The 14,823-nt window shown below is 47.4% G+C and overlaps 1 protein-coding gene across 1 annotated transcript in view; it reads left to right on the top strand.

Annotated features, from left to right (window-relative positions):
* Positions 1-301: 301 nt before the first annotated feature.
* The window catches only part of Caln1 (calneuron 1), a gene marked incomplete at its 3' end in the record, with an annotated part of 294,119 nt that continues 279,597 nt past the window's right edge, over positions 302-14,823 (top strand). Inside the window, exon 1 of the mRNA XM_050146631.1 lies at positions 302-472. The remainder of the gene's footprint in view (positions 473-14,823) is intronic.

The following is a 14,823-nucleotide window of genomic DNA, read 5'->3' as shown; positions in this document are numbered from 1 at the left end:
TGTGGGTTGGGAACTGGGCCGAGCATCCAGCTCTGATTGATGTTCAACACATCCAATTTAACCAGGACCAGACTATAAGAACCCGAGTGAACCACAATGAGGCCTGAGCAGTGTAGGGCGGGTCCTGGCCTTGGGCTCACGGCTACCCTCAGCCAGTTGCTTCTGTGGCTTTTTGGGAGTTAATGTGACACTGGAGATTTTGCCAAGATTCCTGGGCTCCACCTCCATCTGCCTGGTAGGTCGGCTGGGCTTGGCCTGGCTCCAGGGAGCTCGGGCACACTTCCCTGGCCCCGCAGTTGGAGAGGGCACCTTAGCCAGGGTCCCGCACACTTTCAGTGGGCTCCGAGGACCGGGCCAGCTCCATGTGGAAGATCTCCTAGCTGTGGCTGCGTGGCTAATCCACCTTCACAGCCCCAGCAGTCAGATTAGAGTCCCTCTGGAAGCAGCTTCAAGGAATACGCCAGGAACACAGGTGAGAGGACTTGAGAGCTGTGGGGACTCGGGGGTGACAGTCTGTCTCCAATGACAGCGTGCGTCTCAGCAATCGTGACCTTTCCTTGGATTCCAGGGTTACTTGAAGTTGTTCCCAGGTAGTGGAGGTGGGAGGTGGATCAGGGATGTGCTCTTTATTAACTTCTTCATCTTCAGGACTCAAAGATTAGCACCACCTCCTCCAGAAAGCCTTCCCAGGCCACAAGAAACCCATTCTCTCTGCCCTCAAAGGACACTATACTCTGTAGGTGATTATTTTCTTATATTGTAAATGTTTGAACCTGCAGCAAACCCTCCAAATCTACACCTATAGCTCTAGATTTTAGAATCCCTTGGTTGGGGGAGGTCCTCCCCCAGGGATTCACTCACCCTTATATAAATGATCCTGGTAGTGTTTGGGGTGCCTGATAGTGATAGGGCAAAATTCCACCCCTTGTTTCCCATGGCTTGCTCACTTTGTCATCTTATACATACCATGACCACCTGCCCAGGGGTGACACCGCCCACGGGGAGCTGAGCCTTTCCAAATCAACCATCACTCAAACATACACACCACAGGCTTGCCCACGGGCCAACCCGATGGGGGCATGTTCTCAGCCGAGGTTCCCTCTTCTCAAAAGGCTGGAAACTAACCAGCATGGAGGTGTTGGGGAGAGTCATCAGACCCTCACCCCAGAGTCCAGCCAAACCTCCTTCCTGCCCTCCCACACCGGCAGCAGAGCGTGCGCTCTTGGGGCATGCTTGGTTCTACGATGGTAGAAGATTGACGTGGGGACCCTATCTATGCAGTTTGGAGACTTTATCACCCATGCTAATGAAGCAGATGTTTGTGGGTCAACCCCTTGCCCTCCTGTAAGTAACCCTAATAAGTTCACTAGTTCATCAAGATAAACTTGGGTGGAATTATTCCTTTGGTCTGGGGTGAACAAAAGTTTGATTGTCTCAGGACTGATCTTCAGAGGGGTCACATGCAGATCCACATGGCTGCTTTGATTTCAAATTGGTAACACCCCATCCAGCAGGTCTCCCAATCAGACCCTGTTTTCTCCATTTCTTCTGTGTATTTGTATGTGTTCAGGTGTGTGCGCGCGCATGCGCTCGCATGGAGGCCAGAGGACAATCTCATATGCACCCCTCTCATTTCTTTATTTCGCGTGTGTTCTGAGTGTGTGGTGTGGGCATGCATCTCCCACCACACACGTGGAGGCCAGAAGACTGCTTGAAGCAATCAGTTCTCTTCTTCCACCATGTGGGTTCTGGGGAAGGAACTTGGGCCGTTAACTGGAGCCTTTTACCAGCTGAGCCTTCTCTTGAGCCCCACCTTGCTTTTTGAGACACAGTCTCTCGCTGACCTGGAACTCCTTCCCTAGGGTCGCTAGTCCATGAGCTTCAGGGATTCTCCTGTTTCCACCTCCTCCACGCTGGCATTACCAGCACACACCAGCATGCCTGGCTTTTTTTTTTTTTAACATAGCTTTTGGGAATTAAACTTGGATCTTTGTGTTTGCAAGGCAAGTGCTGTACCAAGTGACCCATCTCTCCAGCTCCCGTTTTCCCGTTCTTCTTCCAGTCCATCTGTTTTCCTTCTTTCCCAGGCTGGAGTTAATTTTTTATCTGTGCTATTCCATCCCTCATCACTATTAGTATCCTCATCCATTTTACTGCTGTTCGGAACCAGGAAGACTTAGGAAGGAGCCTACCAGTCAGGGAAGTAAAGGGGGCCCTCCACTCTGGGTGGAAGTTTCTGTGTCTCTCTGTTTACTGAGCTCATCTCCAACTATATTAAGCAACAAATCAGACACCTCGCAGCGCAAATGTTCATCTCCTACCCACAGATCGCGATGATCCACAGAGAAGATTCATGGCTTCCTTCTGGCATAATTTCTGGACGTTATTATGCCAGGCGAGTCTCTGTCTCTCTCTTGACTTTGGCTGTAGGATTACAAAACCTTCCTCTATTGCTCTGGCCTTAGCCCCCACTGTTCATTTCTCCCGGATGCAGCAACTGGCAGGGCGGGGAGAAGGTGAGTGGGGAGAGGTTCACCCAGGTACATGTTATGTATATGTTCATGTTCATGTGTATGTGGGGGCAAGAGGTCAACCTTGGGTGGCATTGTGTTATTTGTCAGATGCCATCCACCTCGTTCTATGAGACAGTGTCTCTCATTGGCTTGGAGCTAGGCTGGCTGGTCAGTGAGCCCCAGGGAGCCACTTGTCTCTGCTTCACGGGCTCTGGGATTACAAGTGCACACTATCACACCTGGATTTTTTTTAAAATGTGATTTCTGGGGACTGAACTTGGCCCTTCAGGTTTGTGTTTCAGGCACTTTAATCTTCTGAGTCCCTTTGCTGGCTGGACCCCTAAGAGAAACAATGTAAAGGATGGAAGGTTTTGGCTCATGGTTTTGGAGGGTTCATTTTGTGATGGATTGCTTTTTGGCTGTGGTGAGGCAGAGACATCAGGGTTGGGGTCATACAGGGGAATAAAACTGCTCACCTCACGGTGTCCTGGAAACAGCGAGTAAGAAAAGTAGATGTTTCAAATGCATGCCCTCTAATGACCTACTTCCTCTAAAAAGGTGAGCGTCCTCATGCTCTAAACACTTCTAAGAGCCCCACTTCTGTTTTGGAGACTGTGGTAGTGTCATTCGGTTGCTGTGATAAATAAGCCAAAGCTGCTTGGGGGGAATCTTTCATCTTATACTTTCAGGGCACAGCCCATCACTGAAAGAAATCAAGGTGGGAATCTGAAGGCAAGAACTATGGAGCCTTACAGGTTCATGCTCAGCTACCTTGGTTATACTGTTCTGGACCACTTACCTAAGGATGGTACCACCTGCAGTGGGCTGGACCCTCCTCCTACATCAATTAACAATCAAGACAACTCTCCTCGGGCATATCCACAGGCCAATCTGATCACTCAATCATTTCCTCTTAGAAGACTCTAGGCTGTATCAAGTTGGCAACTAAAGCTAACTATGATGGGGACCAAGCCTTCAACACATGAATTTTGGGAGGACATTTTGCGTATAAAAACCACGACATCACGTTTCCAGTGTCCCACCACCACCACTCTCTTAAATATTTACTACCCTCGCATAAGCTAAGTGGGGATGGGTGGCTTTCATCAATGTCTGGGTAGTGTGGTCAATAGACCTGATTCCTTCCAGTTCAGATTCAGCAATTTCAGTGCCTTCCAATTTTTATTTTTCTGACTTGGTCCCCTCGCCTCCACATTATGCAGATATTTCTCACTCTCTGCTGAGCTAGCTTCTTGGAGTTCTTTGAGTCCCTGGGATAAGTGGCACTTGGCTGATTTACAATTTGAGTGTAAACCGTTTGAACACTCGCTCCTCATATGGCGGTGCTGTTTCAGGAGGTTGTGGAATGTTTGGGATGTATTTTCTAGCTGGGATGTAGACTCCTAGGGATGGAGTTTGAAAGTCATATCCCAGCTCTGCTTCCAAACCCACCAAACTGTGAGCAAGCCAGAAACACCCATTGCCATGGACCCAGCTGTAACACCATGCCCTCCATTCTATGATGAACCAATGATTTCTTTCCTTCCTTAAGTTGCTTCTGCTAGGTGTTTTGTTAGAGAGATGATGAAAATAACCAAGATCACCATGAGTGGTCTTTACCTCCTGAGAAGAGGCTGATTTTCCAAGCCTGGTGTTATAGAATGGTCTCTTCCCTCCAGGTATAGCATACCGCCATCATGGAGTAGAGATTAACTTGACCCATGGCATTAACTTGAGTCATGGCAACTAGAGCAGAACAAGACAGTGATAGCCAGGTCTATGGTAATGGAAACAGAGCTTTTGACACTCCCTAGTAGGTAGAGGAGAGTCACGGAACCCTCACTTGGGATCCTAGTCATTACTCGGTCCTGCCCTCCAGAAGCTGCAAAGGATCCTGGGAGATGCTAGACTAGACAGGAAGCAGAACATTAACTGGATGAGGACTCTGTGTTGCAGCATCCACGAGGTCACCATTCATGCTAAAGTGGGAATTTTCAGTGGTACAGCTGTTTTGTCACATCTGTCCCTGTAAGTTATCCATCGCGTGTGCTCTGCAAATGAGTTCAGTAAACTCATCCAGTAAAGTTTTTCTGAGTTGGGTTTTGGTGCCTTACTCGGAGTGAATCGCAATTAGTTTTCATGGCTACCCAAGAGAGTCAGTATAACACTTGAGAAGGCAAGTGAGGGTCTAGTCTCAGCCTCCATGGCAACCTGTCTAGGCATTGAGCACAACATGGCATGGCCTCTGTCTCCTCTGGGCCTCTGGCTAGGTCTCTTAGTAGTGGTTCAGTGGTTCACAGTGGTCATCACAGTAGCATAGACAAACAGGTATTAAGGACTGGATATTTTCTTGTTGGCAATTGAAAACACTGCGTGTGTGTGCCTGCGTGTGTACACGCATGTGCACACATGTGCATCTGTGAGTAGATCAGAGGAGGGTGTCAAGTGTCTTCCTTGTTACTGTCCACTTGTCCCTTTGAGGAAATGTCTCTCTAAGTGTGGAGCAGGTGTGTCTCTGGTAGGATGGACAGCAGCAAGCCCTGGTGGTCCTCCTGTCTTTATCCCACTCAGTGTATGGGATATCCGAATTATAACCTAGCTTGTTATATGGGTGCTGGGATTTGAACCCCAGTCCTCAGACTTGCTCAGCAAGTACCCTTAACTGCTGAACCATCTTTGCAGACCCCTCTTGGTATCAATGAGCCATCTTTGCAGACCCCTCTTGTTATCAATGAACAGAAATAAACTTTAAAACTTGATTCTTGGGTTGTGGCAGTTTTGGCCTCACCTCTCTGTGCTTTCTAATTTTCTATGACACGTGTGTAATTGCATGTACATGGACAAGGCTTATGACCAACGAAAACAGAAATCAAGTCCAACCCCCAAGTAAACGAGTCCAAAAAGTTGGGCTGGTACAATGTATAGTAGACAGGGACCTATTAATTTCTTTTCTCATAGCAGTGGCCAAGTACCTGGCAGAAATAGCGTAAGGGTGGAGGGTTTACTGTGACTTGCAGTTCTAGGGAACACAGTTGATCACAGTGGGGAAGACATGGTGGCAGGATCATGAGTCGGCTGGTCAGGTTGCATCCACAGTCAGGAAGCAGAGAGATGGATGCTGGTGCTCAGCTCACTTTCTTCTTTTCATTCAATCTGTGACCCCACCCCATGGGATGGTGCTGCCCATATCCAGGATAGGTTTCCTCACTTCAATTAACTGCAATCTTATTTAAGCCAATTAACTCCTTCCCCGACACGTCCAGAGGAATGTCTCCTAGGTGATTCTGGATTATATCAAAAGGATAATATTAACCATCACAGAGGGTCTTGTTTAGGGAAGTGGAGTGGGTATTAGAGGTATTCTAGATGCCTCCAACCCTTCTCGATTTAAGGTTCCTGACGTGGCTTCTGTGACATGGCAGGAGGGGCTGGGGTGGTGGTCGTTCACCCCCTGCTGGGACTGCGCTCTGCTCAGGATCCATCTGTTCTCTACTCTTACAGTCATTTTGTAGCTCTGTCTTCATGGCGGGTTTTCTGGGTATAGATCCAGGATACGAGGGCTGCGGACATGGCATCAGACTGACTCTTTCTGAGCCTCAGCTTGTTTCCATACCACAGGCTCCCTGGATTTCTCAGAGGCCAGCAGCAATGGCATCGTTGTTGACTTTGGCATCTTCTCAGGCTGAGCTCAAAGGATATCAAGCCTTGGAGCATCAGAAGATGGCCTTGCTGTGGGACAGCAGCCTGATTTAGGGAAGGACACTATCATTCATACACTATCTGGAGCACCCAGAGCTCTGTTTGGGGGGGGGTGGGTTCTTTTCAAAGGGACAGGCTGCACACAGAGCTGTGTGGGGCTGAAGGTTTCCAGATGGAGCAAAGCAATGTGTCAAGCCATTTGTGAGCCCTTTATCCCTCCAGGGCCCCTTGGGGGCACCTCCTGGCCTTTCCTGGATATTGTGGTGCCCAGAAAGCACCACAGCAGCCCAGCATCTATGTAATCACCCCACTGTGCCTAGATTTAGAGGGAGCTGCGGTCCCAAGGTGCTGTCTTCTGAGCCATACAGTGGCCAGCTTCATGGTATCAGCCATGCCTGCTTGTAAGTCTCTGCCAGGAGTAAGCCTGGTTTTCCTGACAGTCCCTCAGAGAGGCAATGGGGAGGGTCATGGACTCTCACTTGAGATCCAGCCCTTCCTTTCAGTTATTTGTACACAATTTTTCTTATTGCTTGTGTGGTGGGAGTGGGGTCTTAGGGAAGGCTACAGTTAATCAGCTGAAGAAGAGCAGGTCTTCATCTGTGTGGCTATGGGCACACCATCACTGAGGCGAGGTGAAGACTTTCTAGTGCGGCTGCGGTGGGGCCCCCCACATTCCTATCAGTAACTCCTCATCCTCATGCTCTGTAAGTAAACCCAATAAACTTAGTGGTTCCCCAGGGTGAACTTTGATCTTATTGTACTTCAGTTTGTCTTTGGAGCCTTCTGAGGAAGGAAGGTACACATGTCCAGGGAGGGAATTTTCACAACACCTTCTCAGTCTCAGAGTTCCTATGCTGTGGGGACAAATATAAAAGACACTTTTGTCCTTTACAGCGCAGTTCATACTTTAGGGGGTGTCATGCCCTTCCACAGGTTGCCATCCCCCACTAGTCCAGGGGATGGAGTAGAGGGAAGGAGGAAGTCAAGTGTGTAACTGAAGAGAGGGATGGGAGGCGGTTGGGGACACACAAAGAGTATGTTATTCTGAAACTTGCAAGTCATTTGGAATCTTAAACTTAAGAGACAGGATGCTGAAGCCAGACTGACAGGGATTCCGGCAGGGAAAGCTCTCTGTCTCAACACAAGGAAAGCAGTAACCCTTTGTGGAGACATCTCCCAAAGCTGCCTCCACAGACCACTAGAGTCATGATGGCTGATCACAAGAAGATGTGAGAGCTGGTGGGATGTGGCGGTGCACACCTGTAACCCAGCACTCTGGAGTTGAGGTAATAGAGTCACTGCAAGTTCAAGGTTAGCCCAGGTTATTCATACAATTTTGGGGGCTGGTGAGATGGCTCAGTGGGTAAGAACACTTATTGGAAAAGTATGAGAACCTGGGTTGAGTTCTTGACTCCTGTTTGCAAAGCCAGGCACAGCTGTGTATGAGCCTGTGACTTCACGGCTACGGGAGACAGAGACAGTGGGTCACTGGGGCTTGCTGGCTGCCTGTCTAGCTCTGGTTTAGTGAGAAATTCCATCTCAAAAGAATAAGAGAGTGAGAGCAGAACATTTGATGTCCTCCTCTGCCTTGTGTGTATGCATAGGTGTGTACACACGTTCTGGACCAGGAACAATTTTTTTTTAAAAAAGACGTGAGTTGGTCCCAAAGTTAGATTTGGCTCTGGAGTGAGATTTTGCCTTGGTTTCATAGAATTTACACACATCTTCACATACATACCCAGGGGCAATAAGGGTACACACAGTCTTCCCTATGTTGTCCTTCATAAGATGAAACAGCTTTTTACTCTTGTGAGGCAGTCTGAAGGTGGACGCTTTACCACCGTGCGGTCTGACGCTGTGGTCTGTACCTTAAACGTGCACACATTCCGTAGTCCTGGCAGCTGTGTTCTGTTGGAGTACCTTTCCTTTCTTTTCCTTTTTCTTTATTTAAGGGGAGGATTTTTGTTGTTTCCTGACAGAGTCTCCCCTAGCTCAGATGGACCTGGAACAGTCTTTGTAACTGTGGCTGGTCTTGAACTCCCGATCCTCCTGGCCCCCCAGTGCCAGAATACAGCTGTGCACTGGCCATATTTATTCCGTCTTGCTTTTTCTTTAAGGACACATTGCTGAGTTATCTTTTCTTTTTTTAAGTTTATTTTTGCACGTGTGTGCATGTGTGTGTGCACGTGTGTGTCTCTGTGTGTGATTGTGTGCATCACATATGGAAGTCAGAAGTCAACCGCAGGTGACCTTCCCCAGGAGCCATCACATTGTTTTCCTTTTGTGGGTCCCGAGGATCAGAATTTTCATACTTAATGGCAAACAACTTTACTGACTGAGTCATCTCTGCAGGTTCTCTAATTTCTACATAAATAAATATATACATGATGTACAAATAATTTGCATTTATAAATATTTGCTATATAAGAAACATGAATGTATTGTACTTTCCACTTCATAAATAACATCTCTGTAGACATTTATGATAACTTGACTGTACACTAACTTTAAATTTACTACTTGTCCTTTACATTAGTGACTTGAGCAAGAGTAGACAGAGTGGGTGAACCAGGAGCCTTGGTTCCTGCATTTGGGTGGGTGTGGCCATGTCTGTGGGCTCAGCAGAGGGGAAGGACAGAGGTTGACATCTTTCTCCTCCTCTCCTCCAATTTGGCATTCCACCCCATTTTTCATCTCGCCTTTCTGCTTCTCTTCTTCCTTCTCCTCCTATCTTCTTCTTCTTTCTCCTCCCTCCTCCTATCTTCCTCTTCCTGCTCCTTTCTCCTCCTCTTCCTCCTCATCCCTCCTCCTCTTCTCTTTCCTCTTCTTCCCCCTTTCTTCATCTCTTCTTCCTCCTCCTTCTCTCTCCCCCGTTCCTCTTTCTTTCTCCTCATTTTCCTTTTCTTCCTCTTCCTCCTCCCCTCTTTTCTTTCTCTTCTTCCTTCTTTCTCTCTTCCCATTCCTTCCCTAACCCCCCTTTCCCTTCCTTTTCTCCTTCTTGGTGGTGCTGGGGCCTCACACTTCCCATGCAGAGCAAATGTTGCACCACCAAGCTATACTCTGAGTCTCGGCACTCTCCTGACAGACAGCGCAGCTCTGTGTACTTGGTAACTCGCTCCCTGAAGCAGGATCATAGATATGCATGTCTCAGTACCACTTCACTGGGGTGAGATTCACAGATTTCTCATTTATGCTAAGGAGCTAAGCTCTCTTGTTAAGATCGAAGCATCTTTTTTCTTGATGGTGGTGGGCTATCTTTCTATTCCAGGCTGACTTTGAACTCACTATCTTCCGGATTTACCCTTCTGATTGCTTAGATTACAGGAGCTTTCATACCTGGGCATCAATTCATGTTAATCAAAGTTTACTGGGGCCAGCAAGATGACTCAGTGTTGTAAAATGTTTGCGACGTAAGGTTGACAGTCTGAGTTTGAGCCCCAGAGCCCACTTAATAAGAGAAAGAGAGAAACATCTCCCCAAAGTTGTCCTCTGGCCTCCATACACATGCTGTGGCATGTGTATCCCACCTTGCCTACACACACGCACACACACACACACACACACACACATGAACACACATGTACAAACACACTAACAATAATAATAGATAAATAAGATTTAAAAAGTTATTGTGTGCCAGCCCTGTGATAGGTAGACTAAGTGTACAATGGTGAGAGACTTATGTCCCTTATGGAAGGAGGGGGACATTTGTCTCTTATGGAGCAGTGCCTAACTCTTATAGAGTGGGAAACTGTCTTCTGGGGGAAAAATAAAATGTCTGCACAGTGGGCTGGCTGCTATAAGAGGAGTGGGTTCCCTTCTCTGCTTGGTGGATGGAGAAGAGAGAGTTTCAGAGAAGCTGACCGCTGGGATGCTTTCCATCTATGTAGGGTGTTGATAGATAGTTCTGAATTTACCGGGGGCCAAGGACAGATACCCCCAAGCTGGCAGAACACGAAGAGGCCAGATTGTGCGAAGCTAGCCTCTTCCGGGCGTCGAGCGTGCTTCTGTGCGTCTGGAACTATTTTCGTCAGTAGGAGCTGGAAGGAGAAGAGGTGATGAGAGGGAACTTCCTGCCAGCGGTTTAGAGAGAGCCTCAAGACAGACTGGAGTTTGATTAGTTTTCTCTGAAATGGCATGGGGGGGCATGGTTTGTCTTTTATAAAGGCTGCTCTAATTGTTCTCCAATTACAACCCCCCCATGTTTTATTTACTGTTTAAATTGACCAGTGGCCTATTAGATCCCTCTTAGAGCTGAAGGATCTCTTTCAAGGGCAGCTTGTTGGGACATGACCTAGATCAGCCCTGCAGCGACTCCTCTCCTTCCCCATGAGACGCAGACTGTCACAGTGCACCTCAGTTTCCCTCTCCGGTCTGACCAGGAATATTTTATCTCACTGACCAGAACTGATTGCCCTGTCTTCCACTCCCCACTTTGCTTGGGAGCCTCGGACCCCCAACTTTGTGTGTTTGCAGCAGGGTTTTCCCATAACCCCAGCAACATGCATCATCCTCAAATTGCCAGCATCGCCATCTACCCCAGGCTCGCCTCTAACCCTGAGGTCAGTCCCTATGAGCAGAACCTGCGACATCCCTGTGTTCCTTGTCTTATACACGTGCCTCCATGGCAAACTTTTTTTTTTTCAAATTCCATTTTTGTGTGTGGCATGCATGTATGTGAAGACATGTTTCCATGTGGCGCACATGTGAGGGTGGTACTGGTCTTGCAAAGTAATAAAGTTTTATATATAGCTTCGTTCCTATAATAGGGGTCTCTAGAAGAACAGAGCCAACCAGAGCTTATATGTGATACATACACTTTATATATTGTGATATATGCCATTTTAAAATGACTATAGAGACATTTATTGGATTGGTTTATATGATTGCAGACCAAAGAGTCCCACAATGACTGTTTTCATGCTGGACAGAGAACCCAGTAGTTGGAAGCCATAGTGACACCCATTGTCTCCCTCATCCCGGCATCACCATCTTGCTCTAGGGTGGACCAATGATGCTACCCTAGTCTGACACTGAAGGCCTGGAGGCTTCCGCGAGAGTGTCGGGTATGTCATCAAAGACTGAAGTAGCTGGAGTCTGTTGTTCATGGACGATGGCAGCTGCAGTAGACACAGTTAAAAACAGAGAGCAGAGCTTACTAACCTGGCCAGCTTCCTCGTTCTCCTCTTTTGTTTTTTTCTCTATCCTAATTCCCAGCCTATTGGATGGTGTGTCCCATATGCTATCAGATCTAGCCTTCCTCTTATTGGCTCCTCCACATGCCAATCATCCCTGGAAATGCCCTCTAGGATGCTCCTAGAAGTGTGCCTTACTAAGTTCCTAAGCATCTTTCAGTCCGGCCAAACTGCCAATGGAGATGGCCCAGCATAGGTCTCATGAGGGGACTGCTAAGGAATGACCAGGGCCCACCTCTCATTCTGATCTCTAGTTTCTCATCAGTTCCATCGTATTTCCAACCACCTTGCTCACTGGCCCTAGAGCTGGGCTAACTCCTGAGGTTTCCCAGCATTGCGCTTTAAGATTCCAAAGCCATGAGCTGAATCTCTTCTTTCCAAGGCCACCAACCATAGTGACTTTGTTACAGTAATGACAGAGTCTTCTCATTTTCCTCAGTGTGTCGGAGAAGATGCCAGAGGCCTCTGCAGACCTTGCCTTAGAGAAGTTTCTCCAGGGTGGGCCCTACACGCTTTTGTTTCCAGAGTGACTGATTTTGTGTGTGTGTGTGTGTGTCCCTGTCCGTCCGCCTGACCATCCATCCATCCTCCATCCATCTATCCACCCACCCACCCACTCACCCATCTATCTACCTCTGAGTATAGACCCCATGTGGGGTGTACTAAGAGATGAGTTCAGTCCCTCAAATTCCCTCACAACTACGCTAACTTCCAAAATATCAATACAACGTGTTAACATTGACCCGACACACTGAACATAGCTCAGTAATAAGCATGGCAGTTGTTCACATGTCGTATCGATTGTCTTTTCTCAGCTGCGGTGGCATTCAGGCCAATTCTCAAATTTCTCTGTTGCCTCTTAATTTTTCTTTGGTCCTGAATGCATCGGATTTAAAATTAGGATGGGAATATATTTCTTTCTCGATGCCTATAAATTTGGTATCATTAATGATAAATAGATACCACGGGGTTGTGCCAGCAGCCTCCGATGTGAGGAATGAGCTCAGCTATTTTTTTTTTTATTCTCTTATAATTTCATTTAATTGGTAAGTGTTAACATACTCCAAAATGTGTACTTTGTGCCAGAACGTTCTGACTGAGGCTTAATCGTGACTATTAGAACATTCCAATTTGGGATTTCCAAGGAAAAAAAAATTCTTGTCCAGTCAGGAAAACAAAAACCACACTAGCTGTTCCAAACAGATGGTCCTTAACACGTGGGATTGGTTGCACAGAAATTGAAGAGTTGAGCTAGCCCGGGAATTAACAACTGTGAGAAGAGGCTCCGGCCTAGGAGCCTTCCGCCTCTTCAGTGCATGAGCACTTCTAAGTATAGAGCTGGGGCAGGGGGACCGGCTCCTGGAATCCTGGGACAGCCAGGGGAAGGTCCTGTGAAGTTTGGAGACCCTCCCTCCTGTCTCAGAGAAGGTATTCATCCCGTGACTGCAGAGACCCTTAGAGGTTAACACAGTCACCTCATGATAGAGATGGTCCTACCAAACTTGTGGGAAATGGTGTGTCGTACCTGGGTTGTGTTGTGATGAGCTTAACTCACGGAAATGTGGTAGGCAACCTCCCACAGATAAGAGTGGAGAGGTCAGTCACTGGGAAAGGACACATTATCAATGATCTTTCTCCATCTTTAGTCCTCCCTACATCCCTCCTTCCTCCCTTCTCTTTCTCTTCCTTTTTTCTCACTGCCTCCACTCCTTTTTCTTCTTTTTTTATATTTTATTTTTTTAAAAGAAAACAAACTATCTTTTTTTCATTTTACATACCAATCCCAGTTCCCACTCCTTCTCCCATTCCCTCCACTTATCCCCAACACCCTCCTCCATCCACTCCTCAGAGAGGGTAAGGCACATTGCTTTTGGGAAGGTTTGAGACCCTCCCTACTATATCTAGGTTGAGCAAGGTATCCATCCAAAAAGAATGGGCTCCCATAAAGTCAGTACAAGCGGCAGGGATAAATCCTGGTGCCACTGCCAGTAGCCCTGCAGTCTGCCCCAGCTATGCAACTGTCACCCACACTCAGAGGGTCTAGTCTGGTCCTGTGTTGCTTCCTTCCCTGTCCAGCTGGAGTTGGTGAGCTCCCATTAGCTCAGGTAAACTGTCTCAGTGGGTGTACCCATCATGGTCTTGACCTCTTTGCTCATATTCTCATACCTCCCACTCTTGGACTGGACTTTGGGAGTTCAGTTCAGTGCTCCGATGTGAGTCTCTGCCTCTGTTTCCATCAGTTGCTGGATGAAGGGTCTATGGTGATATTTAAGATATTCATCAATCTGACTACATGGCAAGGCCGGTTGGGGCCCTTTCTCTATTGCTTAGGTTCTTAGCTGGGATTATACTTATGGATTCCTGGGAATTTTTCTAGAGCAAGGTTTCTTGTTAGCCTCATGATGGCTCCCTCAATCAAGGCATCTCTTTCCTTGCTCTCATCTCTGCCCTGTCTCCTTCTCATCTGTCCCGTTCCCTCAAGTTCTCCTCCCCCTCCCCTTTCCCCCTCCTCTTCCTCTTCTGCCTCCCTTCTCCACCCACCTGATCTTATCTATTTCCTCCTTTCAGGTGGATCTATGCATGTTTTTCTTAGGGTTCACCTTGTTACTTAGTTTCTCTAGGACCATGGACTATAGGCTCATTATCCTCTGATTTGCAGCTAGTATCCACTTACTAGCTGAGTACATACCATGTTCATCTTTCTGGGTCTGGGTTACCTCACTCAGGATGGTTTTTTCTAGTTCCATCCATTTGCATGCAAATTTCAAGCTGTCATTGCTTTTTACTGCTGAGTAGTACCCCATTGTCTAAATATACCGCATTTTCTTTATCCATTCTTTGGTAGAGGGGCATCTAGGTTGTTTCCCTTTTTCTTCTTTCTTCTTTCTCTCCTTTACTTCCTACCTTCCTTCCTGTGCTGATTTGGAAGAAAACAGCCCCTAAAAGGAGTGGCATTATTAGGAGGTGTAGCCTTCTTGAAGGAAGTGTGTCACTGTGCAGGTGGGCTTTGAGGTCTTATATATACTCAAACCATGCCCAGTGAGTCAGACCACATCCTGTTGCCTGCTGGTCGAGATGTAGGACTCTCAGCTCCTCCAGCACCATGTCTGCCTGTACACCACATTGTCCCATCATGATGATAATGGGCTAAACCTCCGAAACTATAAGCCACCCCAATAAAACGTTTTTACCTTTATTAGAGTTTCCATGGTCATGGTGTCTCTGCACAGCAATAGAAACCCTAAAACACCCCTTTTCTCTCCTTCCCCCTGTCCCTTTCTTCTTTCTTCATTTTTCCTTTCCCCTCCCCTTCCCTCTCTTCCTCCCTCCCTCCCTCTCTCCCTTCTTCCCTCTCCCTCTTTTCTTCTCTCCTCCCTTCTTTCTCTCTCCCTCCCTCTCTCCTTCCCTTTCTTCCT

The sequence above is a fragment of the Alexandromys fortis genome, unplaced genomic scaffold (assembly GCF_014885135.2).
Source record: "Alexandromys fortis isolate MF-2015 unplaced genomic scaffold, M_Fortis_MF-2015_v1.1 scaffold_56, whole genome shotgun sequence".
NCBI lineage: Eukaryota > Metazoa > Chordata > Mammalia > Rodentia > Cricetidae > Alexandromys > Alexandromys fortis.
Note: the sequence above shows the minus strand (reverse complement) of the source record. Positions and strands in the feature narration are given on the sequence as shown.